Source organism: Dunckerocampus dactyliophorus, chromosome 18, assembly GCF_027744805.1.
Source record: "Dunckerocampus dactyliophorus isolate RoL2022-P2 chromosome 18, RoL_Ddac_1.1, whole genome shotgun sequence".
NCBI classification, from domain to species: domain Eukaryota; kingdom Metazoa; phylum Chordata; class Actinopteri; order Syngnathiformes; family Syngnathidae; genus Dunckerocampus; species Dunckerocampus dactyliophorus.
Genome location: NC_072836.1, coordinates 2,348,529 through 2,375,064, shown reverse-complemented (window position 1 = coordinate 2,375,064; position 26,536 = coordinate 2,348,529). Strand labels below are relative to the sequence as shown.

General features: G+C 45.3%; 1 protein-coding gene across 11 annotated transcripts in view; it reads right to left on the bottom strand.

The window, feature by feature from the left end:
• LOC129171697 (RNA binding protein fox-1 homolog 3-like) overlaps window positions 1-20,165 on the bottom strand; it is a 328,221-nt gene extending 308,056 nt beyond the window's left edge. For 7 of the 11 annotated variants that reach the window (XM_054760602.1, XM_054760598.1, XM_054760613.1 and 4 more), the window contains exon 1: window positions 19,998-20,164. The gene's annotated coding sequence lies outside the window, so the exon portion shown is untranslated. Of the gene's footprint in view, window positions 1-19,997 lie in introns of all 11 variants that reach the window. The other 4 variants (XM_054760606.1, XM_054760608.1, XM_054760615.1 and 1 more) reach the window with 3 other exon arrangements.
• Between the last annotated feature and the right edge of the window lie 6,371 nt (window positions 20,166-26,536).

Below are 26,536 nucleotides of genomic sequence, written 5' to 3'. Positions count from 1 at the left end.
CACGTCCTTTCCTCTTGTCAAATCAGGCAAAAATATAACCCCCGCTCGCCGGCCCCCAAAAAAGCGTCCAAGCTGCAAGTGCGTCACGGCTGCGTGCCCTCCATTGTTATGAGCCGCTTGTGGCAGCTCCGACTGGATCAGCAGAATTTGGAGATTCTTTAAAAGCTGAATCTCCAACCTCCCCCCCACCACCTCTCCGGAACCTTCCTCCAAACAAGCCACCCCCCACCCCCCAGCCCCCCCACCACCTGGGGATTTTCCACAAATGAAGGATGGGAAGGTCAATAAAAGCAAAGCATGCTGGATCCTCTGACTGACACATCAAAGTTCCCTCGGCGGCGCCCAACACGCCGCCATCCTCGCCGTCTTAGCAATTTGGACCGGTCCGAGGGGAGCCCCCGCCCCCAATCCCTGCCCCCGAGAGCAGCTTGATAAATCTCTGATTAGCAGAGCAGCGTCTCATCCGCTCACCAAGCCCAGCATTCCAGGAGGAAAGTCTTTTAAGGTTTTTTGCTTTCTTCTTCTTCTTCTTCTTCTTCTTCCTCCTCGGGCTGCCGTCCTTGTGTCTTCTTGCTGTTGTCCCGCGTGTCCCGCGGGCGTCCCGGATTGAATGAAACATCACAGCGTCGTGAGGAAGGACGCGCCGCCTCCTGGAAGCTTTGAACGTCTGAGGGGCAACTCTGAAGCTCTTTGCTGCGCTGGAGGACACGGAACCATCAGGGAACCCTCGGACCGCCGACATGTGACCCCCTCCGTGCGTACCCCACGCTTTCAATGGTGAACTCCTCAAGGGAGACTACGGATGTCCTATCTCGTTGGAGACTGTGACCCGAGCTGTCCTATATAGTCTGGGTGACTCGAGCTGTCCTATCTAGTCTTAGAGCTAGTCTGTGGCTACAGTGGTCCTATCTAGTCAGAGTGTGACTCAAGCTGTCGTATCTGGTCTTGACTACAGCTCTCCTATCTAGCCTAAGAGACTGGCCCAAGCTGTCCTATCTAGTATTTTACCTAGTCTGTGCCTAGAGTTGTCCTATGTAGTCTTGCAGACTGTGATGCGGGTTGTACTATCTAGTATTTCAGCTAGCCTGCTAGAGCTGTCCATCTAGTCTTTGAGACTGGGGCTTGAGCTGTCCTATCTAGTCTTTGAGACCGAGTCAGGCTGTCCTAGTCAGTGTGACTAGAGCTGTCCTACCAAGTCTGATGAAGTCTGCTCGGCTACGACCAGCAGTTGTGTTGCATTCAAAGCCGTGCGAGTAGAAAGATGAAGGACACGTAAGCGTTACAATCTTCCTGCGTTGTCGCGGCAACCATCTCCCTGTCGTCTCGCCCACGTGACAGCGGCGGCGGCCATTTATTAGGGACCCGACAAAGCGACGCGGCTCACTTATCTGAGGCCGCCTTGTCGCCATGTGCCCTTTTGCTCAGCCAATGAGGATGAAGGTTGCGGCCGGGCTTACTTTGTCAAAAGCAGAGCAGCCATTACAAAACGGACGCCATCCATCCTGCCGCAACCAACGCACCCTCCTGGACGCCGCAAGAGTGAGCGGTGCGGCGGCCGAGCCGGCGGTGGTGGGGGAGGCGGCGGCGGGGGCGGGTGTTACCCCGCTCTCACTCCATCACGGCAGCCATTATTGGTGACTTTGATCCATCAAGGAAAAGCCGCTAACGCCGCCGAGACGGCGTGCACTCCGTCATCACGCCACAAGGAAATCACTCCTCAATGAGCCGCACGCAAACGCCTCAGCACGCCCAATGGAGAGCACTTCCTGCGCTTCTACTCGCAGCACGGCGCCCCCACCTGGCGACGGCCGCTACGAGACAACACTCGCCGCAGGATGGATGAGCTTTCATGAGCGAGTACAAGCTAACACGGCTTTCAGCAAATGCTAAGATTTGCTTCTTCATCCACAGGACATTTGGATCAAACGTCATGTGGCTCCAAAACGACAAACGTTGCCTCAGATAGAACACTTCTTTCAGTACACTTCAGCATGCTTTGTATACTTAAAAAGTAAGTATACTTTGTGTACTTACTTCCGAGTGTGTGAACTTTGCCAGTAATGCTGCCCCAGATTCATGACTGTCATTGTACACCGACCGGAAATAACCATTCACCTTCTCTCCTTTTTAGTGGAGGGTTGCAAGTTAGCATACAAAACTAGCGATTGCTAATAGTAACATTTTCCAAGAGTAATTAACATACTTCAAAAAGTTAGCATATAAATCTAGCATTGGCTAATATTAAGCATTTTTTTAATAGTAATTGACATACTTCAAAAGTTAGCATATAAACCCAGTGTTGGCTAATGTTTACTATAAGTCATTAACATACTACAAAATGTTAAAACATAAACCTAATGGTGGCTAATGTTAGCATTTGCTAAAAGCAATAAACATACAACAAAAAGTTAGCGTACAACGCAAACATTCGCTAGTGCTAAAAATAATTAACACACTGCAAAAACTTAGCAGATAAACACAGTGTTGGCTAATGTTTGCATTTTTCAAAAGTAATTGACATACTACAAGAAGTGAGCCTATAAAGCTAGCGATAGCTAAGGGTAACGTTTTGGAAAATTAATAGACTGGAAAAAAATAGCCCAAGCAAGTGTTGGCACATCTGCTATCAGTAATTAAATTACTACAAAAAGTTAGATAAATGCAGTGTTGGGTAAAGTTAGCTTTTGCTACAAGTAATTAACATACTACAAAAAGTTAGCATACAACACAAGTGTTTCTAAAAGTAATTAAAATACTTCAAAAGGTTAGGATATAAACCTAGTGTTGGCTAGTGTTAATGTTTGCTAAGAATAATTCACATACTTCAGAAAGTTAGCATATAAATGTAGTGTTGACTAATGTTAGTGTTTACTAAGATTAACATGCTATAAAATGTTAGCATATAAACCCCATGTTGGCTCAAGTTAGCATTTTCCAAAATGAATTGACAAACTAAAAAAAAAAAAAAAAAAAAAGTTAGCAGATAAACCTAGTGTTGTCTAACGGTAAAAACTAGCTAGCAGTAGCTAATGTTAGCTTTGGCTAAAAGTAATTAGCATATGACAACAGGTTAGCATACAAACAGCACATTATCAGCATAATCAATTTGCTCAGATCAGGGCTGTGTTCCAAATCTTGAAGATAATGCTCTGTTGAGTGGTTGCAATTTAACATGAAAAAGGAGAGAAGGAGGTAAGGAGAGGAATGGCTTTGGGACACTACACTGCAACAGTCACACACACTCAGGAACTAAGTACACAGCACACAGTGTACTTCTTCAAGTGTACTGATGGAGGCAGTGTTTGCGTGCTAAGCTAGCGTAGGTGTGCGGTGTTGTGCCGACATGTGAACCAGGAAGTTCTCATCCTCCCAAATGAAATGAGAGCGTGCGTCAGGTGAAAACTTTCACATTTCATCTCTTCGGAACTTTTTCCCGCTCCCGCCGGCAGAGCGAGTGGAGATAATTGAGGATATTAGCAGGCGGGTCGTTACCTGGAGATGAAAGGCGGCGAGGGAGCACTGACGGCTCCTCCCCCCCGTGGGGGGAGCGTCAAAAGTGTGGGTGTGTTTATCTGGGATCACGGGGGAGGATTTAGAACCCTTACCTTCACAATTCCATTCTTTACGCCGCGTCCTTTATCCGCAGTGATTTACGGAGGCTCAAGCCTCGCACGTGTGATGAATGAGCACTCGTCGCAAGGTGTCAGGGCCGGGCGGCGCTGGGCGGTGACGACTCCTCCCCGGCACCCCACTTACCGCCCCCAACCCCCACTGCATTCTTTGCTTCCCTTCCCCCCCGAGCGCCCCCCCCCGTCCCCGTGATTTATTCAAGGAATTCTGATGAGGACTCGGCAGTGAAGCTTTTTGGAGACGACTGCTGCAACGCGGCGCTGTGACCTTGCGATGATGCAACGCCGCATTGAACATTTTGGGGCTTCGAACGCAACACGTGCGTCGTCTTGTGTTACGGACAGACTGACTACTGCATGCCAACACAACAGGTGGCGCTATAACCCACAACCTGCACAACCATCTCAGCCAATTTGCTAGAAGCATTTGCTAGAAGTAAACATACTACAGAAAGTTTGCATATAAAGCCAGTGTTGGCTAATGTTAGCATTTGCTCAAAGTAATTAACATACTAATAAAAGTTAGCATTTAAGGCTAGCGATGCTAATGATAACATTTACATATGACAAAAAGTTAGCATGCAAAGCTAGTGTTGGCTAATAGCATTTTCTAGAAGTAAAACATGCTATGAAAAGTTAGCATACAAAACTAATGTTGACTAAAGTTTGCATTTGTTAAAATATACTATAAAACGTTAGCACACAGAGCTAGTGTTGGCTAATGTTAGCGTTTGCTCGAATTAAGATATTAAAAAGTTAGCATATAAAGCGAGCATTGGCTCATATTAGCATTTGGTACAAGTAATTCAAATATATTAAAAAGCTAGCATATAAAGCTAATGTTGGCTAATGTTAGCATTTGCTAAACGTAGTTATAATACTAAAAAAGTTAGCATATAAAGCTAGCATTAGCTAATAGTACAGCAGTTTGTGAAGTGCATGCCAACCCAACAGGTGGCAGTATAACTCCTAACTGCAAGAGCAATTCAACCAATCAGAAGAAAGTTTTTGGTCGTAGACGTCAGGGGGAGGAGTTTGTGTGAGCGGTTAGCAAATGAAATCAAATGTTTCAAAGTTGAGTGGAACTTTTTTGCCAATCCGAGTTTGACTTCTGCAATATTCACCAAACGCACCCGTGGGTTATTCTTGCAAAGCGATAACAAAAGACACTTTTTGACAAGACAAAAACACAAAACGTCTGACATTAGCATTTTCTCTTCATCCATTGGCGTGCGTCTGAGGGCGGCTGTCAGGCCGATTGTGGAAACCGTGTCACAGCTTTGGAGAAGGCGCGGCGCCCGGCGGGCCTGCGAGTGCTGACTTTTGGCCGACGTGGAAAGCGGAGTGTGCTTTTTATTGGCAAAATGTGAAGAGTGAATTTGTAAACGCAGCCTGAGGAGCCGGCGAAGGTCACGTGGCGGCCGCCGAAGAAAGACGCTGATGAGTTACGCCTCAGCGGCTGTAAAAAGCGGCAAAGTTAGTCCATTAAGACGAGATCAGCCATGTGCGAACACGCCGCTCGTCCAAGTCGACGCCGAGCGAAGACGAGCGCGTCAAGGTCACTTCAGCTTCACATTTTCTCATCAATTAGATTTTTTTCTTGGCAGTGACAAAGTGTCCATTAAAGCTTGGCTGTCTTGCAACACGAACGCTTCAACACGCAGCCACTTCATTAGGTACAGACGATGGCAGGACACGCCCACAATGGCTGTCATTTCCTGTCCACACCGCCACCTCTCCCCACTGTCCATCAGACGCGCCCACGCCGCCAATCAATGTTTACTGTGTGTCTTGCAGATGTGGGGGGTGGGGGGGTCCATCAGCTGTGAAGGCATCATGGCGTGAGGTCAGCGCCGACACGCCGCCTCCGTTAAATCAAAGCATGAGAACAAGCGGCGCCGTCACACCAGCTGAGGGATGCCGCCACCTCACCGCCGTAGCGGCCCAGCGTGTCCACACGTCCACCGTGACACTGGCAGCACACGTCCGCCACGCTAGGAAAACCGTGCAGCCGGTAGACAAGCTAAAGTCAAGAATGTCCCCTCAACGCTAAACACACCCGCTAGGAAGAGCTAGCTGCTAAAACCTATGCAAACTCAGCTTTTAGAAAAATTAGAGAACATCCGATACTTGCTGCTAAATAACTCCATCTTCTTGCTGCACTGCCTTCATGTTTACATTATATGTGTACGTGAATGGACAAACATGTTTACATTATATGCATGTGTGTATGTGAATGGACATACATATGTTTACGTTATGTGTACATGAATGGACAAACGTGTGTACATTATATACATGTACTGCATGTATGTGAATGGACATACACTACATATGTGTACATTATACTGTATATGAATGGTCAAACATGTGTGTACATTGTATACATATATGTACATGAATGGACAAATGTGTGTACATTATATGCATGTATGTACATGAATGGACAAACGTGTTTACATTGTGTGTATGTGAATGGACATACAGTACATATGTGTACATTAGTGTATGTGAATGGACAAACGTGTGTACATTATATAAATGTATGTACATGAATGGACAAACGTGTATACATTATATACACATGTATGTGCGTGAATGGACATACGTGTTTACGTTATACACGTATGTGCGTGAATGGACATACGTGTTTACGTTATACACGCATGTATGTGAATGGACATACAGTACATATGTGTACATTATAGTGTATGTGAATGAACAAACGTGTGTACATTATATACACACGTATGTGCGTGAATGGACATACACGTTTACGTTATACACGTATGTGCATGAATGGACATACGTGTTTACGTTATACACGTATGTGCGTGAATGGACATACGTGTTTACGTTATACACGTATGTATGTGAATGGACAAACGTGTGTACATTATATAAATGTATGTACATGAATGGACAAACGTGTATACATTATATACACATGTATGTGCTTGAATGGACATACGTGTTTACGTTATACACGTATGTGCGTGAATGGACATACGTGTTTACGTTATACACGCATGTATGTGAATGGACATACAGTACATATGGGTACATTATAGTGTATGTGAATGAACAAACGTGTGTACATTATATACACACGTATGTGCGTGAATGGACATACACGTTTACGTTATACACGTATGTGCATGAATGGACATACGTGTTTACGTTATACACGTATGTGCGTGAATGGACATATGTGTTTACGTTATACACGTATGTATGTGAATGGACATACATTTTTACGTTATACACGTATGTATGTGAATGGACATACATTTTTACGTTATACACGTATGTATGTGAATGGACATACATTTTTACGTTATACACGTATGTATGTGAATGGACATACAGTACATATGTGTACATTATAGTGTATGTGAATGGACAAACGTGTTTACGTTATACATGTATGTATGTGAATGGACATACAGTACATGTGTACATTATACTGTATATGAATGGTCAAACGTGTGTACATTGTATACATGTATGTACATGAAGGGACAAACGTGTTTACATCATATGTGTATGTGAATGGACATACAGTACATATGTGTACATTATAGTGTATGTGAATGGACAAACGTGTGTACATTATATACACATGTACGTGCGTGAATGGACATACATGTTTACGTTATACATGTACGTATGTGAATGGACATACATGTACGTATGTGAATGGACATACATGTTTACGTTATACACGTATGTATGTGAATGGACATACAGTACATATGTTTGTTATGTGTGTACGTGAATGGACAAACAGCTGTGTGGCGTGAGCGGTGTATAATGAGGTTGGTGCGGTGTGAGCGTGGATGCGGTCGTCATGGCGATGCAATGAAAACATCGTGAGCAAATTGAGCAGGAGCCATTGTTGCCATCATCCAGTAAGTCACACCCCCTGGAGAGAAAGCAACGGGCTTCACGCCACATTTCACCTCGTCCTCACGCGCCAGGCAGGAAATGGATTCAAAGTGGATTGGAAGTGGAATAAACGCGCTCGGCCGACAAGACAGGAGAGCAGAAAGCTCATCATCTCCGTCACATGGTGGAGGTGCAGGTGAGAGGTGATTTCCAAAGACGGTGATAAAATGATGAAATGGGGCCAATTTGACACCATGCTTCTGCCTCCGCTGACCCTGCCCCCCCCCGCCCGTCCTTCGCACATGCACAGGCGTCCATGATGACCAAATGTTTCACTCGAAGGACCGGCTTGGATTGACTGTAATGTGGAAGTAATCAGCCTGTTCTGACCCACCTTGTCCTCTGCCAGGATTTATAGCAGCCAATTACTGATCTCCATTACCCGGCGTGCCAAGGGGAGGGAATCAGACGGGTGCACAGACGGCCGGCGCTCCGTCTGATGCGCCGCCTGGTCATGTGACCATGTGAGGACGTCTGCTTTCTCCTGCCGCGATGGACCCGCTCCCTGTCGGCCAAACATGCGCGTGGAAGAACCATGGAGAGAAGTAGCAGGGGTGTCCAAAGTGCAGCCCGGGGGCCGTTCCGAGCCCACGGCGTGTTTTATGGCACATTGTAAAATTCCAGCAATTCATTAGTAAGATATGAGTAGGCATTACATGAATAGTTAGCTTTGTCGACTACGACAAAGCTCAGAACGCTAGCTAATGTTTTCTTCAAATATCTTAGCATAGCATGTACCGTATTCATGAATACATGAACATGAAAACGCCCCCCAGTACCCTTAAGTTCCTCTTTTGCTTTGGACACCCCTGCTTTGTATTAGCACAGCTCTTGGCAGCGTAGCAGCTCGTGTTAGCTTGCGTCCATGGTGACGGTGATGGACGACACGCAACCTGGGTTTTCAAAGGCCCCAGCTTTCCCAACAAAAACTGTAGCCCCGCTTCTTGTACACAATTTTACTCATTTGTAATTCCTTTTCTGCATGTAAAACTGATTATTCTCGATATACGTAATGTGGATGTGTTCATATTTTTGGGTTTGCGGCCCGGATTGACCCCTGTGGGCAAATTGCTTCAGTGTTGATACGTTTCAGTTTTTGGACTTTTGGAAGAGATTACAGTCGTCCCTCAAAAGCACAGTTGTTCAAAAAATTACGAAATGATCACTGTTTTGTGGTTAAAAACAGCCTCATTAGTAAACAAAATATGCATATTTAAGCAAATGCTACTTATCACCGTTTATTGCTCCCTCGCTATATCGCGCTTTTTTAAAAAAAAATGTAAAAATTTGCTCCGTGGTTGAATACGGCCTATTTTTTTTTTTTTTTTAAATGCAGACTTAAACAAATTGTACTTATTTTTGGCCTAAATGAAGCCTTTAAGCATTAAAATGGCAAAATAAAAATGGAACTAAATGTATTAAATACAAATACAAAGCAGAAGAAGCATTGTAATTGTGAACGTAGCACTGTATTCTACATTGGCCACTAGATGTTGCTGTTCATAGAGTCGGGCACTAGACTCCTCACCAAGGTTCCCCAGGGGACACATTTACTGTGACACTCCTCGAGCAGGAGTTTTGACGTATTTACTAATTCTGTCCACCCTTTTGGGTAATGAGGGTAAAGCCACAAGAAGGTACGCTATCCGGAAAAAAAACAAAGAACTGCTAACATCTTATTTATGTCTAATATGTCTTATTTATGTCTAATATGTCTTATTTTCTTATTGACTATAGGGCTGTTATTTCATGTCTGGAGGGCTGTAATGTTAGAAACCATATTTAGCAGGTCGTACGCAGGTTTTCTACGTAATAACTATGAAAATATTCCATTAAACGTTGAATCCTATTTGGCAGAAATTCCCTTATCGTGGTTGGTTCTGGAACCAATGGACCGCCATGAACGAGGGAGTACTGTAATGAGGACATATGAGCTGCCACTGTGAATTTGTCCGAAGTGAATGAAATTGCGAGCTTCTTGATGTTAGCTACACGAGTCACGGCTAATTCCTATGAATTGGACGCATGTTCCACCGAGGACTAAAAATAGCGTGCAGATAGATCAATGGGGGCCCTCCAGAGAGGAAAGATGGGGGTTGAAGCGTCTTTTCCTGCACGCCCTTGCCTCTCATCAATAATTATTTCCCATAATTCAGTGGTGGATTGCGGCGTCGGGGGAAGTAGGAGACCTTGAGCAGAGCGTTTCAGCCCAATCCCTCCTAAATGAATCATCGTTGTCAAGGCCCTTTGCTGCAAAGACACCTTTTTCCCCTTAACGACCTGCTCGTTATTTATGGCAATGATGGCCGCTCACCACCAATTTTCCTCCATCTTGAATGGAGATGGCGTGGTGAGGCAAGGCGACAGCAGGGGGGCGGGCGCCGTGCGGCCTCATTCAGGTTTGGGGCGCTCGGGGGGCAGACGGGTTCATCGGCACAATCACAACAGACGCTCACATCCCATTCCCACCGCATTCAGTCTTTGAGGGAGCGACCCCGCCGTGCATATTAGTGCGGCTCACACAGATTTATCCCAAACGGAGAAGACTCGCCATCTTCCTAAAAATCCTCCACACACACACACACACACACACACACACACACACACACACACACCATTGTTAGGGGTCGAATTTAAGATTAGAAGGCAGTCCAATGAAAATGAATGAATGCAGTGTGTCCTGACCTCCACCAGGAGGCGCTCCGTGATGACGAACAGCCATCGAGCCAAGACGCATCAACATGACGGACGATGCGCCTCCGTCGGTCGCAGCTCATCCAAAACCATTTGGGAAAAGGAGCTTGATCAGGCCCATTTAGTTGCGACTTGGCGCGCTGGTGGCGTCTGAGGGGTGACAGAGCTCCTCCCAAGCAGAGGAGTTGGGGCGGGTGGGGGGTCTCAAATCTAAATGCTAATGCTTTCTTTCAGAGCGTCTCGCTGCCCTTTAACATGACAGTCACCATTTTCTCCTGCAACACCAACATCCAATGCTCTGCTTGTCCAAAGCTGCTTCTTTCATGGTTCCACAGTGGAGGCTACACCAGGATCCTCCCCCATCACCCAACATTCCTGTCCAAAGATGATCTTTCATGGTTCCACAGTGGAGACTACACCAGGATCCTCCACCATCACCCAACGTTCCTGTCCAAAGATGATCTTTCATGGTTCCACAGTGGAGACTACACCAGGATCCTCCACCATCACCCAATGTTCCCGTCCAAAGCTGCTTCTTTCATGGTTCCACAGTGGAGACTACACCAGGATCCTCCCCCCATCACCCGTCCCGAGACAAATTACAAAAAGTCTTTTACCTTTCCACCTTCTAGAGGACGTCACATTAGCCTCCACAATGCTGCCGGCGTTGCCATAGTGACAGATGCCAAGGCGAAGGTTGGACAAAGCAGCTCGGTCAGAGTCAATAAGTCTGCTGTTAGGAACGATTTGATGCAAAGCAGCAAGCATCTTTGTTCATTTGGCCGCCACTTTGCTGCTCGACTGCCTCGTCTATTCACTGGCAGACGTCACCAGCGGACATTTTCTCCTGATGAATCATCTTTATTTACCTGCCGCATTGGCTTGGAGCGCCACCTGAAGACTCACTGACATCACGGCCAAGCACATCACACTGCTTCTCATTTCTGACTCACACTACTGAACAACTCACCTCCGACACCTACACTACCTTCACCCCATGACCGTGTCCACATGCAGGACCACAACGTAAGCACACTGGACCAGATTGTTGGCAAAGTGGACTAGAATGTCCCCAAACAACCAAAATGTCAAACTGGAGCAGAATATAACCAAAGTGGACCAAAATGTACTCAAACTTGACCAGGATGATATCGAAGTGGGCCAGAATGTACCCAAAGTGGACCAGAAATGTCACCAAACTGGACTAAAATGTTTATCAAAGTGGACCACAATGTATCCAAACTGGCCCAGATTCTTGTCAAACTGGACCAAAATGTGACAAACCTGGACCATAATGTACCCAAAATAAACTACAATGTCCCCAAACTGGACTAGATTGTTGTGAAAGTGGACCAGAATGTACTCAAACTGGAACAAAATGTCACCAAACCAGACGGGTATATAACCAAACTGGACCAGAATGTCAAAGCGGACCAGAATGTTGACAAACTGGACCAGGATGTACCCAAAAGTTTTTAGAATGTCCCCAATGTCTCCCAAAGACCAGAACGTCTTCAAAGTGGACCAGAATGTAGCCAAACTAGACCTGAAACTGGACCAAATGTCCCCAAAGTGGACCAGAATGTTGCAAGGACAAATGTAAAGACTTGGTGCAGAAGTTGGGTTGCTATTGAGATGACCAATCAAGTGATGAACAGGATGAAGTCATTAGCCAACCAGCTACGAGATGAATTTAGATGATAAAATATTAAATCAAATGAGGAAAAATCATTAAAAGTGAGAGAAGCCTTTTATTGTGAAGGTGACAGCTATTAAATGAAAAGCATCGACGCATTGAATCAATCCAATGAAGTCATCATCAGGCCTCCTGCTGGTTTTTCATCCTATTTATTTTGACCTCGCTGACCGAAGTGCAGACGTCCGAGTCGGATCGTCTTTGAGTCTCCGCGGGAAGCTCGGCACATCTTGGACGTCTCCAACGAGCGTGCGCGTGTAATCCCTGGAATTACACGTGCACAGGGCGAGGAGATCTGGGGAATCTGATGGAGTGCTGTACATGGCCCAATTAGGGAGGCATCTTTCTGTTGGTGAGGCTCCGCCCACTCCAGTTCGCAGCAGGCCGTTAGCGGCGCGGTGGTGTTAGCGTGAGGCCAATCAGTGACAGGGATCAAACCACGGACTTTTCAAGGAGAATGAAATGCCCCCATTGATTGGCCGCACCAATTTGACCCCCCCACCCCCCACCCAACACCCAACACACACAGCAGGCCCCCGCAAAGCCATCCGATCGATAGCAGCGAGATAAGCAGCCGTCAGCCGTCAGCCATCAGGATGACTTGTTGGTCTCACCTGAGCAGCTCGGTCCAAACACCTCAAGGACAGAACCGAGCCCTCGTTAGAACCTCCTGGTCTGACTGACTCAGCAGCTCATTAAGGACTCCTTGCTTCTCCAAGACTTCACGTTTATGAATACGCCACAAGGGAGGCGAGAGCCAATCAGATGAACGCTAACTGACGGCAATTAAGAAAGGTTGCTTAGTGTTTCAGGTGTGTCCTACGTCGCCATGACAACTGTTCTATTCTTCTGATTTAAGGATTCACTTGAAGAAAGGTTAGAAGAGTGTAAAGAGGATGTGTCCGTGTTTCACGTCGTCTTCACACTTTTGAGCTGCGGGGGAAGCGAGCGGCCCCGCCCCCTGCTTAAACGACTTCCTGTGTGCGGCGGCGTAATGGCCGACAATGAGATTTGCCCGCATGGCCGCCTCGTGATGACTGATTTCACGTCTCAGTCGTCCTGATGGAAATGAAGCTTTTTAAAAAGTTCTTTTCATGAAAGCGGCGCCGTCTTCATATTTAAATATGGGCCGTCTTTAATTGAGCACAAAGTTCTGAGGAGAGCCGTGCTGAACTAATACCGAGGCGAAGGCGCTATCACGCTCACGGAGGGCGGGGCTCTCGCCCCTTTTTTTTGTGTGAGACCGACGAGCTAAAAGCGGCGGCGTGTGCGGCGCCCGCGGCCTGCTAATGGACTTTTGGGACAAAATGGTGCGTAAAATGAGGCGCAGGCTTTTATCGTGTGGGCCGGGGTTGACGCGGACGTGCGGCGCTTGTGCAGAAAGACGCCTCCTACCTTCCGTCCATCACATAAAAGTAGAGCAGAGACGCTCTGTCTCGTGCCAGCCATGCTCACATCAAACTAAATCTTACATATGAACGTCGGCAGCGGATCACAGCACCGCCGGGTCGGAGCGGCCAGAACCTTAGTGCACATTTGACTGAATCTTAAATCTCTCCCTTTAACACGGGTCATCACACCCTCGCCCTCCGCAGGAGCATCCCCGTCCTCGCCGCTCACCTTGCCGGTATTTTTGGCTCCCGTCTGCAAAGGTTTCTGAAACATTCAGAACTCTCCCATAAGGAGCTGGCTTGTTTCTCCAAACACCACAAACATTCTGGACCCAGCAGAACCACACAGATGTGATGGCTGAAACACACTGTGGTGCATGCGGGCGCTGTTAGCTTTACGCTGAGGCTAACATCCCAGCAGGTATGAAGGATGTTTTCCTTCAGGAGGCTGAAATTCGGACCTCCACCAATAGATTAGGCGCTACCAGTTGGCCCTCATGAACTCATAAGAGGACTGTCTGCCGATGCTTGTCCTTCCTCCTCTGTACAGCAGGTGGCATGTCAACTCCGCGTCTTAACACGCCTCATACGCACCTGCTTTGCCAGAGAATAAGAAGACGTAGCAGGAGGGATCAGCTTATCTATTTTAGTAGTAGCTTTAGAGTATTCAGACCCCTCTTGATTCTCTTTTTCACAAAAGCGACTAATAGGCCTGTCGTGATAAATCATTTAAGCGCACAATAAATAAAACTTGCATATGTTAGCATGTGCAAGTGTTTGATTTCCTCTTCTTTCTCTACCAAACAGCCTGGATGACAGCAGGTTCACTCTGTGCATGAATGGAGTGAGTGAACCCTCCTGTCATTCAGTCTCTTTGTCCTAGTGGGGAGAGGCGGGGCGCTGTATGCCAACGACTTGCTAGCGGAACGTTTTGTGTGCTACAGAACCAAATACTTTCTTCATGCCTGTTAATTAGTATTTTTAATTCTAAATTAAATTACCAGGCCTCGTGCCCGTAAGACTTTTTTCTGAATGAGAAATCTTGCGAGATCTTGTGACACGCCTCGTGACTCCCGAAGTAGAACACCTCATTGTGCATTTTGCTGCATCCAAACTCAAACAAAATGTTATACCACCCCCCAGAAATATGGCATAGTGTCCATGATACGCATTATGATTCAGTTTTCTACTGATCTATTTGTTCCTAATCTATGCACTTTGGGGAACTATTGGTTGGTAATCCATTTCATTTATTGTTGTTATTGTGTATGTTTTTTTTTGTTTTTTTTTTTAACAAGGACAGGGTCTATTTTTGTATTGTTTTGAGAGTCCATTTTGTTTTCATGAGGTTTCATTTACTTTATTTAAAAAGCTCCCGATATTTCAGTCACAATGTTACATCGTCTTACGATATTAAAGTTTAGTGCTTTTGAGTCGATTACACGAATGACAAAATGGTCTGAAAATACTCTTGACAATCATTTCTCGGACAATTAGCATCCAGTGAAATTTGTTAGCGACGAGCAACAAATCTGGTGTCTTTCTGGTCTTATTGGACAAAAAAAAATTGTCACAGGCAGCTCGGTCTTGCTTGCGACAATAAACCAAATAAGCAACAATAGCTCCAAACATATGGTTAGCTTTTCATGTTTTTTTTACTCACTTTGTCATCCGTGGAAAGGACGTGCGCGTGCATTATGCAAATTAGACCATCACATAGCGCCAGCCTGCCCGGCCCAGGCAACACGCTGCCACAAGTAGATTGCACTCCTGTGGGAAACACTGAACTCTTGGACAAGAAGTCCAATTTTACAGAGTTTCTCCCCCAGCAGCAAGCCCACAAAAACAGTCTCACGCACGCAGGCACGGTGCAGTGGAGATGAAGCGAGCGTGAAAAGCTCCACGGAGAGGCCAGTTTTCCTCATTAGGCTCTCCAAAAAGCCCTCACTCTAATCACTGTCACCAGACCTCGGCTGAAAAAGACGTAATTAACGTTTACGCTCACTTCCATGCTAAACAGCCCGTGTGTGTGTGTGTGTGTGTGTGTGTGTGTGTGTATCCAGTGCCTGCCCCCCCTCAGGCAACGCCAGTTACTTGAGACTTGAGCACAACAACAAGACAAGGCGGCGGCTAAAGCAGCAGCAGCGCACATCCAGCAGGAACCAATTCATCTAGACTTCCTCCTCTCCTCTTCCACTTGTGGTATTTATGATCCTTTTCTCCTTCTCCTGGTATTAATCTTGTAAATATTTGATGACACTTTGTATGACCCCGCAGAGAAGGTGATGAAGGTGAATGCTGAGGCTAGCAGCTCATCACCAGCGCCCCCAGTGGACACGTCACACACCCTCCCAGGATAAATCAACCACCTTCTTGCCAGACATTTTTACTAGCAGATTACTTTTTATTTCTTTGTCTGCTCAATAAATCGTGTCGGCTAGCTTTGTGTTTCAGTTAGATTAGGAGCAGCTAAACACTTTTTAAATAGATTTGCTTTGACAAAGCTGACAAATATCCATTTCACCTTTGGGTCACAATGTTATGTCTAATTATTGAGACTGTATGTTAATCAATATCATTACCCAGCTAGTCTCCTGGCACACTGGAGGAACAAAACACGAAAACAAGTACGCCAAAAAAGGCATATCCTAACATGTTGATACTAATAACACAAAAACATGTCTTTAATTATATATAGGACTTTTTTAGCCTTTCAAAAAAAAATAATTGCGTGCACGAGACATGTAACGCAAATGACATCTCTAGCCCAGTGGTTCTCAAATGGTCTCAACCTGGGACCCATTTTTTATTGATATTTTCTATTAATGTTGTAATACTTCTGTTTAAGTCCAACCAAGCAAATGTATTGGCTTTTTCAAATCTTGGGAAAATCAAGGAAATGAGGAACATAATTGCTTGCATGCAAATAATGTATAAATTATACTTAAATATAAAATATGCACGAAACCACAGAATCAGATATTTCACTTTGAACTGTCCAATGAATGTATAAAAAGAGGACGATGACTAAAATAGTTATCAAATTATTAAAAAAAAAACTTGCTGAAGGGAGCCGCGACCAACCAGCGGATCTCAACGCAACCCTCCACCACAAATAGATCGCAGTCCTTTGAGATCATTTGCTGTTGAAATAATTCCAGTGATTTGTGAATGTGGAGGTTCTGTGCTTACCAGTGAGGTGTGTGTTAAAAAGCAGAGTGGGGGTTTGTGTACAAAAAGGAGCTCCAGCCAGTGTGACGATTTTTATACGACAAAGTTCTGCAGAAAAGTCCTACTTTGTGCTTTAGTTTGATTGCTAATGAGGAGATCTCCGTAAGCTAGCCCACATATTAGCATACTCTGATGTTTCACATGCTCATAGTTCAAATTCTAAATCCCAAATGCTTCATTTCCGAGTGTTGTGTTCATAAAAAGATGTCAAGTTCATGGGTCCTGATAGCCTGGTGTGCAAGTAACTGATGGTGAAAGTCTAAAAAGGGACTAAAGCTCATATGTTGCCCACTCCTGGTTTAGCTCTGCAAAAGCATCTTCCTCTCAGTGAAGAAGAGGAGGCAGCATCCTCTTCTCAACAAAGCAATGGTGTTCGTCTTCCCTCCAACACAAAAAAGTCTGATATTTTTTTTACAGCTTCCAACCTTCAGGGGTGAACTATGACCTTTTGTGTGTGAAAAAGTCATCTTGCAGCAAACATGATTTGGAGGCAACAGAAGAACCCGTGAGGCTTTTCTTCTTATTGAGTCAGCATCGACGGACGGGGCAAACTCCCTCAAATATCCAAAGATGATGCCAAGCAGAGACCAAACTTGACCTTGCAGGAGGCCGACCTCGTGGCCGCTGTAATTGAGCCTTCGGGGACGGCGGCGAGCGTCCCGGCCTCGCCGTGTAAGGTTCTGTATTGATGATCGGCGCCGGTTACCCGCCGCCTGATCAATACGGCAGCACATGAGGGCGGGGCTCAGGAGTAACTGGCCTGGCCTCCACGCTGACACGACTTCCAGGATGAAACGGCTGGCCGCCAGCGATGTGTGCGCTTCAACAAAGACTATCCTCTTTGCTCATCTGCAACGTGTCCGCACCGTGGAAGCGGACGCTCAGCAAACACCACAAGACTCTGCACTGAGACTCCACGAGGCTCTCAAGGACGGGAAATGCTTTCACTTGCATTCTCACGCACTTTGAATTTGCTTTATGAAATAAAATAAAGTCGGCACCTTGTTTTGTTTCATTATGAAATATTTTGAGCTTATTTACGCGACAGCATGTTATTTCAGTCTTTCCCACATCTGTTTGCGGTGGTGGGCTGAGGTTGCCCTCATGGTCTCATTTGCATGATTATGCTGTAGAGATGAACAACATCGGGCGAGACACAAAAAACATGAAAAGCAAAACAAATCTGTTTAGAAGTACACGTGCGCTTATTCCGTCTAGGGTTGTGAAGGATAAACGATGCAACCGGATATCCGGTTTGACAAGGGGGAGATGCGACTGCCTCCTGGATGGATAAGAATCAGCCATAAATCCTGAGATGAATGGATTGTAGGGACATGCACCGGGTATCGCAAGACTAGCAGTCCGTCTCAAACAACGCAAGAGCCTGGGCTTCCAGCAAAAGGATTGTCGCGCATGCGGCGTAGCTTAGCATGACTGAAGACCAAAATGAATGTAAATGTAGCATTAGCGCCGCACTAGCTTGTCACCGGGACAGCTTTTAAAGACATCAGCAAAACGTACGTACATCACAGCCATCTAATTGGTCTTATTTGATGTATTGTGTAAAACTAAGACAGGAACAACATCAAAAGTATCAGCATTTGGGAGCAAATATGAGGTGAAAGGAAAAAGGGGAAAAATGCAGTATAGTAGTCTGTGCTGGATGGTGCGTTCAAGGACTGTTAAAAGTGAGAAAGTGAGTCGCCACTCGCAACACACATGCAAAAAAAACTGAGATTTCTAACTGGATATTAACGGGCCATATTTCCAAAATTGATATCATTTACATAATATTTGGTGGCGCTATTTTAAAATTTGTATTTTTTTAAATCATTGCACCTGAACGTGTCCGCGGCCCGGAGGTTGGGGACCCCTGCCTTACAGCATGCTTGGAGATATGATGTGCACTTTTACACATTTCAAACACTGTAAACACCTTCAGTGAAAGTGTACTCCTGCTGCAAACATCAGGATGACTTGTTGGTGGCACCTGAGCAGCTCGGTCCAAACACGTGGAACACTTTGATTCTTCTAGACTGCTTGAAAACAGCCCTCTAAGAATGTCTTACTATAGTTGATAAAAAGTTCATCACAAACAATTCATGGAGAAGCTCAGACATTTCATCCAAAAAGGAACTCATTTAAAAAAGGGATGCTTGAAAAAAAAAAAAAAAAAGGGGTGGACACAACTGCACCCGCTGCTTGTTAAGAGCAATACAGTAAGTGCTTCCATGTTCCACTCTCAAAGTGTCCAGTAAGACCACAAGTCGCTACATTTGTCACAAGTGGCTTTTTAGAAAACCGGCATGTAGATGGGTGTGTGCTATCGCTAAATATAGCCACAAAGCAGCCAAGTTCACAAGACGGATCCCTCCTGCTACATGTTCTTCTACGGCAGGGCAGGTGCGGATGAGGCATGTTAACAAGCAGTGTTGTGATGCCATCTCCTGTACGCAGTTGGAACCACGAGCTGCATTCAGACAGTCCCGTTATAATGTGTTATGTCAGCGAGGGCCAACAGGTAGCATCTGTCCTTTGCATCTTGTGCATTCATTAAATGACACGTCTTTATTTTGACTTTGTGGATTGAGTCTAACACTTGCTGTTGGGACAAGTTTGCAATACAGTCTGCTAGCCCGCATGTGTTTGTATCAGTATCGATTCTTCAGCCCAGTCGCCCCAACCCACTCCCACTCTCACTCTCACAAGCATGTAAACAATCATACCTCAACAGTCACGTACGTCAACACCCCGCAGAAGAAGACTTTCCACGCCGCTTCCGAGGAAGACAATCAGAGGAAAGAATCATCTCGATGGAACGGAACAAATGGAAGCGCGGCAAACAGCTGAGCTCGTCATTAAAAGTCAGTGCTTGTTTTTTTCTGTGGTAATGAAAGCATCCTGCTGGCACTTGTAACACGCACGCACACGCACACGCGCAGCTCCTGTTTTACAGGAGGATGCCACCTCAACACCAAGCAGGAACTTCAAACGTTGCAGACCAGAAGAAAGTATCTTTTTTTCCTGCGTGACGAAATGAAGCGAGAGACAAAAAAAAAAAAAAAAAACTGGACAAAAGACACCACCACCACCCCCCCCCCCCCCCCAGGGAACAGTGTGAAACATCATCCAGCTGACCTTGTACATGCTGCCTTCTCATTTCACCATTCATTCATACGTGAAACACAGCAAGCACTGCACAACACTCTTGTCATGTGACACATGCGCACACGTGCACCGCACGTGCACGCACACACACACAGTAAAGTAAGAAAGAACTTAGAAACTGCAACATCCTTCACTTGTTTGATTGTTGGCTGACAACACAAAGCCGCATGTGTGCACACACGCGTGCACGTGCTTGAGTGTGTGCGTGTGAGAAGTGTTAAAAAGAGCTGCTGTACTCACAGTTGATGCTATGGGCTCCCTGTGGAGTGTCGCCTGTCACACTTCTATCCTCTCAACGTTGCTCCCGGACTACAAGTCCTCCTCGGACCAGAAGGTGTGAGGAGGAGGAGGAAGAGAGGAGGAGGAGGAGGAGGATGCTATGGTGGAACGCAAAGGAGCAAGCAAATGAGGATGGAAGAAAGAGAGAAAGAGCTGAGGAGGCGGGGGGGGGGGGGGGGGGGGGGGGGGCGAGTGGCGGCTTATGATTGGCCAGTCAGTCCTGGGGAGGGAGGGTCAGTGTTGGCAGCAGGAATGACGAGCAGCAAAATGCCTGAAGAGTCCCACGGATTCCACCGCTTGCTCGCCCACTACAAGAGAGAAAGAGAGATGCATTCATGGGACAGGTCTCTGCACGGCCCATCATCAATCACAGCTACACACACACACCAATAACCCCCACCCTCCCTGATCACATGAATTGATCTTAGATAAAAGATGCTGGATCTCATGTAGCATTCAGCATTCTAGAATCATCTAACATGACCGCTCTACAATCATGGAGCAATGATGTAAGCCATCATCTCTCATTACACAAACACTGAATGAAAAGTGCTCAGCACTTGCGCCTCATTAGCCTCTCTCACACACACACACAATGACACACACACAATGACACAACAATATCCCGCTTTGCTGGCTTCTGCATGAAGGCAGATATTCTGAAAGCATAGCAGGATCCCGCTACCTGTGTTGGGGCTCCTAGAGTACCTCCGAAGGTGCAATGTCAGCAGGACGGCTTCCACTCATTCAATGTCATTTAGAAACGTAAACATGGCAAACCAAGCTCACCTTTAACCTTTAAGAGCCTACATCCATTTCAAGTCAAATGGCGAAAGACATCAGCCATGTTTTTATGTCATGTTTGTAATGTTTTGCTATTAAGACATGTCATGTCAAAAAGGTCTTTATTGTCCAAAGCTGCGCTCACCAAGGCTGACACAACAAAATCCCCAAATAAAACAAGTCCAAAGCAAAGCAGAAGTACAGCACGGCATAAACTCACCATTGAAGTCACTTCCAACAACCCCACGCTCACGTACTGGTCCAGCAGTGACAACGCTGTGCTTAAGAAGCCTGCTGATTGCTAACGAGGAACAGCTGAGACCAGCAGCTGCCTCCAACAAGGTCAAGACAACTTAAAACTGTGCAAAACAGGAAATGCAGATGCCAAAATAAGAGCACAATAAAAAGGAAATGTCAGTCCAAAGCCATGAGTCTAACCTAAGCTATTTTTAAAATGACCAAGTCCCAAAGATCGACATTCTACTATAATTATAAAAAGTACTATACTGTATGTACAAATATGAGTACTGGTGTACATGGATATCAGGAGTGCACACACTTTTTCAACAGTCGACATGATCTAGCTCTTACTATAAAACATATAACACAGGGGTGGGCAAACCGCGGCCCGGGGGCCCCCTCAGGCCAACCAAGCGTCTTAAAAATTTTTTAAATTCCTTTTTTTAAACCACTAATATGGAAACTGTAGCCGGCAACATGACTTGCAGTCGCTTGAGTCGCCAAAGTAGTCAGACGCAATCGGCAGCTTGTACAAAAAAGCCACCCAAACAACACAACACGTCAACACACACGACGCACAAAGTAAGCTACCTACTGCACCATGTGGGCATACAAATAATATCAACACACAACACCCAGGCCAAAAAAACATACATTTCCGGTGCAAGGCATGCTGGGTAGCTCTGATACTCTTTCTCCCAATATTTTGCCGTGTTTGTTGCATTTTTGCTTGATTGTGAAATATGACGAGGTTGTTAGAAACAAGGAGAAGTTAACATACACTTGATATCCAGTGTTTAATTGTTCATCGTTCATATTGTTGTTGCCACTGGACTACCCAGCATGCCTTGCGGGCATTCGGAAATAACAGTTTTAAGTTCTGTGTTGTTTAGCGCTTCGTTGCTGTTTATCACCCACGTAGTAGTAGTAGTAGTAGTAGTAGTAGTAGTAGTAGTAGTAGTAGTAGCAGTTGCTATCAAACATTACAGATATAAGAAATGAAAATGATGATGCAAAAGACAATGCAGCCGAAGTCAAGGCAACTTATTAAAAAGCTTTCAGCAATGGACACATTTTCCAATTCATCATGAAATAATAGTTTAACAAACAGAAGTGCAGAAAACACGCACTTCTATAGTGGAGTTCATGATGCAAAGCAAAGCCATCAAACAACTTCAAACGACTTTTTTTCAACATAACTAGCCGCTACAAGTGAACACATAACTTTTGTTAGAGATTTCCTGAAAGCATCTTACTGCCCACTTAGTTGATCCGTAATTGGAATAATAAAGAAGAACGTTGCATCTCCGCGTGTCGCTTGAGACGTCTGTTCACCACTTAATCTTTGCCGAGGGGGAGCAAGAGCGAATCAGGAGGGGACTTCATGTCAGGTGACTGATGTCATATGACAGCCACAAAGCGACGCTTATGCGATCGAGCCACGCTACCTCCACGGTAGCTTGTGATCCATGCGATGGGCACCCCTGACTTACAGATAAATGTATTCTTAACTTGATAACACAAATGGACTTGGAATGAACAAAGATTAAAAGAGCGACATTTACTGAGTGGCTTATTAGCATCGTTGCTTTTGTGGCAAATACATCACATCAGGCTTTCCACAGCAATTTCAAAGCTAAAAGCCTGATTGTGATATTTTCCTAGCTTCTTTTCTATGAATTCATGGAAGCACAATAGTAAGACCAGATGAGTTGTACTATTTCACACCCTATTAAAGTATTAACCAGTGTTACATGGCTTTAAAATGAGCTTTCACAGTAAAAATAAATAATACTAACAATAATAAACTTTTGGAAATGACAAACTGCCATTTTGAAGAATCATATCCTAAAATAGTTACATGACTGTCACATGACAACCACTCCTGGACGATGCCTGGACAGTCGTCCCTCGCCGCTCCGCGCTTCAAATTTCACGGCTTCAACTCTATCGCGGCTTTTCCAAAGTATATTAATTCATCAATAATGCGGTTTTCTGGTTGAATAAGGACTATTATGTACTTTTTGCATTTTCAAGCATAAAAATGGCCAAAAGAAGTGAAATACAGATATAAGGCATTCATTCCCAAGATGCATTCAAAGACGTTGTGATGATATGTAGTATTCCACACTGGTCACTAGGTGTCAGTAATGTTCCTGTAGGGTTGGGTGAGACACACAAGCACCAGACAACAACAGGCTTTTATTGTAAGTTGAAATGACCTCACCACAGGCACAACAATAATAATAATCATCATACAAGTAATAATAAGACAGACTACTGCTTTATTCATCTCATAGGGATGAGTAAAGTATCTACAGTATTTATCTAAAATGATTAGCCTGACTGAGATATATGTCTTATTTTCTGCGATGATGTCACCCATATTGTGTAATAGGAGTGTAAAGGTGACTATAGGGGTGTTATTTTATGTCTAGCGGGCTCTAATAATGTTAAAAAGCGTATTTACAAGGTGGTAAACTGGTTTTCTATGCTCTAACTATCAAAATATTCCATTAATAAGGAATCCTACTTTGCAAAAACTCACTTATCGGGTCTGGAACCAATTAACCGATATGAACGAGGGATTACTACTGTATGTATTTGTCACTTAGAGAAAGCTGTATAGGACACGTTTAACCACATTTCAAGTCTTACAGCAAAAACGTGATCCAGCCAGGTCCACTGACCCGAGGTGCAGACACTAGGTCAGTGTTTGGTTGTGGTTTGGACAAAGCACGCTTTGACGCAAGACAAGTCCTGAAAGTCAAAAAGTCCAACAGGACAAGACCCTCTACATGCTCCAAACAGCAAGTTGTGTTGTGTGGACGCCTGCAGACAACACCCTGTGTCAGACCTGTTTCCCCTCAATTAAGAGTCCTGCCCCATCCACAGTGGTCCGCACGCGCACGCGCACACACACGCACGCACGCACACACACACACACACACGCACACACTGGCAGGAATCCCATCTCAGTCCTCCTCACTCCACCAAATTCAATTAAAAAGAGAAATTGGCAATTAGATGACTGTTATGATCCTGTAACAATGATCTCATCTGTAATTCATTGGCTCATGTTCCCCCAGGGGAGGGGGGCGAGGGCATTCAACTCAGGCGTCACACAAGGGCGTGGGGTCATGTGACACACATGCTAAATACGAGACGTGCACAAACACTTTGACTGCAGGAAGATTTCATCTTTCAAGGAATTAAATCAATTCCATTTGGGTAATGAAGTGGGGGGGGCACTTCTCCACTAAGAGTGGGTCAGGCCATCACACTGACAAAGGGGAGGGGGAAGGGGGTGTAGGTGGAAGGGTCACATTGTCCCCCGCGTCTCAGATCACGCTAATATCACCATCGCCATGTTTGTGACATCTACTCACTCTTAAATCAACACCCGCGACTAATTGAGATACGGCGTCAATTATGAGCAAATACACCACATCAGCTCGTCATCATCATCCCACGGTGTTGTCTGAGGGTCCTTCAGAGCACACGCATCACCTGCATGACAGGCACAGCATAGTCTCGCACACACATGCACTTGCACACGGGAGGCCAGGGTGTGATTGCTCTGCTTTGCTCGTTTAGCACTTAGCAGGCAGACGTCCCCAGAGGACGCCCATCACTGCCTGTTACCACGCCATGAGGACGCCGCGGCTCGGCGGGGATCAGACGTGTGGACGCGCATGACTGTAAGAAAAATGCTGTCTTCACAAAGATGATGCTGCTTATTTTGGGTTCATAATGACAGGGGGGTCCACAAGCTCTCGTGTCACAAGATCTCGTGAGATTAAAACGTGACAAGATTTCTCCTTCCTTAAAAAAAAAAGTGTCTGGTGGGCACGAGGCCTGGCCTGGCCATGTGCATGCGTGTCTGTTTTCCTCGTCTCTCGCCTCCAAACAGGCGGGAAGAGATTTCACTCATTGTGCATCAGTTTCAGCACAATGAACAACGGCATGAACGCAGTGAGCCCTTTTGTCAGTCATGCAGTCTCTTCGTCTCAGTGGGTGGAGGCGGGGCTGCTAGCATACACACAGAGTGCAGAAGCGTGTAACGTAGTAGAAATTAAGAGTAGATTGCAATATATGATTTATTTTTTCATTGTATTTTTCTTCCAAGTCATGTTAAAGTCTCGTCCTCTTAGACCCAACCTCAATCTGGGGTATCATCTCTTGTGAAGTACAGAGTGTCTCGTCACACCCCAATTATTTAGTGTTATTTATTGCACAGTAATATACATGCCACTGATCAGTTATGCAGATACAAAATATCTACAGTAGTTATACTTACAGATATTCCAGCCAACACGCGTACTGCCATTTGTGTCCCTCATCTGGGCTCAACAGTGGATCCCCGCACGGTCGTGATTTGGCTTTCACAACCTCGAAAAATGTGGGTATTTTTGGTCAGAATTTTTTTTGTTTGTGGTTTTTTATCTCTGAAAATTGGCCAATTTTTTCCACAGAAAAGACCTCATTCACCCTACGTGGGTAACAATTAACACATACGTCATAACACAGGTGCAATGTACAGTATACACGTACCATCATTTGACATACTTGTGTCTTTATCCTTCACTCAAAGGTTTTTACATCAAGTGTTGAGATTTCGTACTTTGTTCAGCAGTCCTTGAACCCACCATAGTTGCGTGCTGCGGCGCAAAATTGACTTTGTCATGGATTGTCCTCCATTATGATTGAATAGTGGCGAGTAGCTATACATTTTATACATCAAAAGTGGGTGAGGCATATTTAGGGATTAAACCTGCGTGGTGTGATGAGTGAACAATGGCAACTGAAGAGAGAAGGCGAGGGTTTCTGGAGCGGAATCTAACCTAATCATCACAACACTCAGTTTTATTGCAAATGTTGATCCAAAATCGGAGGAGAACATCAACGTCAAGCTAGCAGGAGGGTTTGGAAGGGGAGGAGTGAGCCGTGTGTTAAAAATAGACATTTTCATGGGCATATCAGTTACTGGTAAGTTTTTACCATTCGCTGGTGGCCTTGGATGGCAAACCCCAACAAAAAGCAGGGATCCGCTGTTTCGTTTATCAACTGTGACGTCATAATATGAGACTAATTTAGTATGTATGCGTATAAACAATACTTTCTTGGCATTGTGATGTAAACAAGACACCAGCACAGGTTGCACAAGGTGATTAACTCATTCAATCCAAAAGACGCAGGTATGCGTTTTTATTAACCCGAACACTCGCTCCCAGAGACGCATTTATGCGCGAGGGTGATGTTGCAACTCCACATCAATGGGTTTTCACATTTCAGAGCACTTTTAAGCCACAAAAAAGGCCACAAAATAAGATTGATAAGAGCTCGGCAGAGATCATTTCCATGGCAGAATCACACTTGACAGGAAGGAGGAAGTGGAAGAGCATGGAGGAGTGTAGCGTGCAGGTTATGCATTGTCGGGAAATTTTAACGCATGCACGCATGTACACACATACTTG